The sequence below is a fragment of the Ovis canadensis genome, chromosome 10 (genome assembly GCF_042477335.2).
Source record: "Ovis canadensis isolate MfBH-ARS-UI-01 breed Bighorn chromosome 10, ARS-UI_OviCan_v2, whole genome shotgun sequence".
NCBI lineage: Eukaryota > Metazoa > Chordata > Mammalia > Artiodactyla > Bovidae > Ovis > Ovis canadensis.
In genome coordinates, this window is record NC_091254.1 from 62862512 (window position 1) to 62866573 (window position 4062).

Consider the following 4062-nt stretch of genomic DNA (forward strand, 5'->3'; position numbering starts at 1 on the left):
TCTTAAAAAGAGGGGATACATGTATATATATAACCGACTCACTTTACTATACAGTAGAAACTAACACAACATTGTAAAGCAACTATACTCCAAAAAAATTAATAAATAAAAATGAAATGGAAAAAAGCCAGTAAACACACAAATAAAAATAAACTAGAATATTTGAACTTACATATGTGCTTTAATTACAAAACACCTAAAGTTGTGTACTGTTTTATATTATAATTATATACTTTGCATTAAAGATCAATGAAATTAATCTTGTTTTTGTAATAATTCCAAATAGTTTTGAATACTTTTAAAGATGGAACCAAATATATAATGGCTTAGCTTTAATAACAACAAAACAAAATAGTCATCTGCTATGGTAGCCAGTTAAAACCATTTCTTCTGTAGGTGTGTCTCTTGTACCCCACAGCTGTAGCACCCGTGTTTCCCAGAGCTCTTTTGAGATAAGTAGAAACAGGCCCCAGTTACTGTGAAACTGTCCATAGGAACACAGTCTGATGAGTGGTCATGACACACCAATGAGTTTAACCCCCGTGACATTAATTAAACAGAGCATCAAAATCCTCACTAAGGAATCTGCCTTCATATGCTTGTAACCAGGAAGAATGTATATATGCATGTCCAACTATTTGCAACCCAATGGACTGCAGTCCACCTGACTCCTCTGTCCTGGGATTATCCAGGCAAGAATACTAGAGTGGGTTGTCATTTCCTACTCCAGGGGGTCTTCCTGACATAGGGATCAAACGCAAGTCTCTGACGTCTCCTGCATTGGCAGGAGTGGTTCTTTACCACTAGTGCCACCTGGGAAGCCTAAACCTTTGGCATTCTTGTGTTTGTGTGTGTGTATGTGTGTGTGCTAAGTCGTTTCAGTCATGTCCAACTCTGCAATGCTATGGACTGTAGCCTGCCAGGCTCCCCTGACTATGGAATTTTCCAGGCAAGAATACTAGAGTGGGTTGCCATCCCCTTCTCCAAGGGATCTTCTCAACTCAGGAAGAGGGCCAAACCAAAGCCTTTTGTAGGAGCTGAGGTCCAGGAATGTTGGGGACATTGGCACTGAAAATTCTACCAACAGTTATGTCCATTCCCATTAAGACTGACCTGCAGTCCACCTGCTAATATATTTTAGAGTTGCCTCTGGCTTCCCTGGTGGTTCAGCTGGTAAAGAATCTGTCTGCAATCCGGGAGACCTGATTTCAATCCCTGGGTTGAAAAGATCCTCTGGAGAAGGTAAAGGCTACCCACTCTAATATTCTGGCCTGGAGAATTCCATGGACTGCATAGTCCATGGGATCACAAAGAGTTGGACATGACTGAGTGATTTTCAGTTCACTTCTGAGGTGAAAGGGTAGGTATTCCTGTTTTGAGGCATTTGCAATACGTCTTCCTGAAGGCAAAAGTGAAGACTCTTGGTCTCTTTGATAACTGCTTTCTTTCTACCATCTCACAAAACTTAGTATGCTGGATTGAAGCATTGATTAGAACAGGTTCTCTTTGAATTTGATCCTTCTCCACTGTCTATTGACATTATCAACATTCTTCTGATTCTGAAAAAGCAAAGCCACCCCTACTCATTTAACAATGCCTCTCATTCAAGTTCTTGATCTATCTCTAGATTGTTTGTTGATTTGCCATACTTTTTAAAACTTCCTTTATCTACTTACTCAGCGAATAAATCATTAAAGAATTTTTAATAATTTATTTTTTTAAATTTGAAGCAATAGGCAAGAATAGCATAAAGGACTTTTTCTCCATAAACCACTTGAGAGTAAGTTGCCAAAATGATACCCCATCGCCTCTAAATCTTTACGATTTGAGAAAGAAACTTCAATAAGTTTTCTTCTCTGTATTTCCCATAGTGAGAGGTCACACTGCCTTCTCCATAGTTCTGCCACTGCAAGTGGGCATATGGGATATGTATAACTCAGCTTCAGTAGACAATGCTGAAATCTTCTCCAAAGAGGATGTCAGACTTTCTGGAATCATCTTGGGTTTGTCATTGTCTTCATTAAATCATCTTTCTTAGGCTGATCTCTGTTCCTGCCCTTGACAGGAAAGGCTGCTAGGAAGATCATTTCAGACCCTTACTATGCACAATTTGATGTTCTCATTTTCTGTTTTCATCCTCCTTGGAAGCTTTGTATCATTTAACCACATTTTAAAATCTCCCTATACATTTGAAATTCTGTCTTCATAATTGACTTCATTCATTCATTCAAAAGATATTTATTAATTGAGCATTTGTCATGGTCCAGGACCTATGTTAGGCTTTTCATATCTGATGGTGAATGTGACAGAAAAATCCTTATGGAGCTAACATCAAACCACGACAAGCTCAAACATTTTTAACACTTTCTTTTAAATTAAAGAAAACTTCATAGTCTTCAATTCAATATCCTCCTTTATTAATATCTGTACTTATTTTTCCCGCCTTCTATCACTGCCATACCTGACAGCAGTGATTTCTAATCAGAGGGCTGAAGACTCTAGGGAACCAAACTATTATGCCAATGGATCTATGAACCCATATATTCCTCAATATTAGCCTGAATATACATCTATACTCTGCCTATACATCTCATTTTCATAAGGTTCAAATATACGAAGATGCTGTGAAAATGTATTCTAACATGAATTTAGAGTAAGTTGTCATCATGTATAATTTTCTATAAAAGATTACTAAAAGTGCAATAATTATCATGTTGGACAGGGAGTGGGAAACTTTTTTGATGTATACAGACATACCTAAGTTTCCACAAGTCTTAATTCCGGCAAATTTGGGCAATTTTATCCCTCACTACCCTGCTTTCAAGGTTTTGTCAGTATTCAGTGGCTGTGGCTTACTTTTTGTTTTAGAAATCTCATCCAAGTTTCCTTTTTTATTTCAAAAATCTCCTGCTGTAAGGTGTCTTTTCTTACCATAATTTTTCCTAGCTATTTCTTATGGTTGTCCTAGTCCAGAGTGAAATACACTATATTTCACTTGTCTTTGTACACCTGAAATGCCTAACACAGTGCTGGCACATCATCTGAGCAGAAAAACTTGCCATATTGACATAAAGATCATTTCATAACGAATCAGCATCAATAAATGTGTAACATAAGACTATTGCACCAGAGTCAGTAGAAATAAGGTGATACGTTTCAAGTATTGTTTAGTTTGTTGAAAAAAAATTTCCATGAATCCATCATTATGCTACTTCAGAGCTTTTGGAACTCTGGAATTCATCCTGCCTTTAAACTATTTTTAGCCCTTAAACCAAGTACGCAAGAGGCTGAATAAGTTCATGTTTATTTTACCTGCACAAAAATTTTTCTCTTAAAGAGGATTAGTATAATGATCTACCTCTAAACAGCATTGCCTGATTAATGTATTTCTATGAAGGACTAGCTTATGAGAGTTGAAGCAGGGCTCAGACTTGGTACTTATTATCATTACTTACCCTACAACTTCAATAGATTCTTAAGTTATTATTGAGCACAAAGACTCTCTTTTATCTCTATGTTCCCTACACTGTCACATATAATGTGCGTTCAAAGAATCTAGTAAGTGAATATATTCATGGATCCATCACAAGAGAGGCTCTATGCTAACCAAGGAGCAAAACAGGCCCCTGCGTGATAATGATTTGCTATCGAAGGTAAGATAGACTTGCACTTACATAAGACAAATATAGTTAATCTCTTTGCTCCACTTCTTTCTTCCATTTTATCAGAATCCTATGATGCATTTTTTTCTCACTCTATTCACAAAAGTGTAACAAGTTTTGATCAAAAAAAAAAAAAAAGATTTGTGTCTTCCTTGGGTAACCAGCTTTCAAATTACTGAGTACTTTTAGATCTGATAGTTACAAAGGTGTACACCTGAGAATAGAAAGCTGCAAAGCAATCCTTGGAGAACTTTCAGAATATGATTTTGGTCAATACACACACACACACACACACACACACACACACACACACAGGCTTCCTTGGTGGCTCAAACAGTAAATTATCTGCCTGCAGTGCAGGAGTGACATGAAAGTCAGTCATGTTGGACTCTTTGCGAGC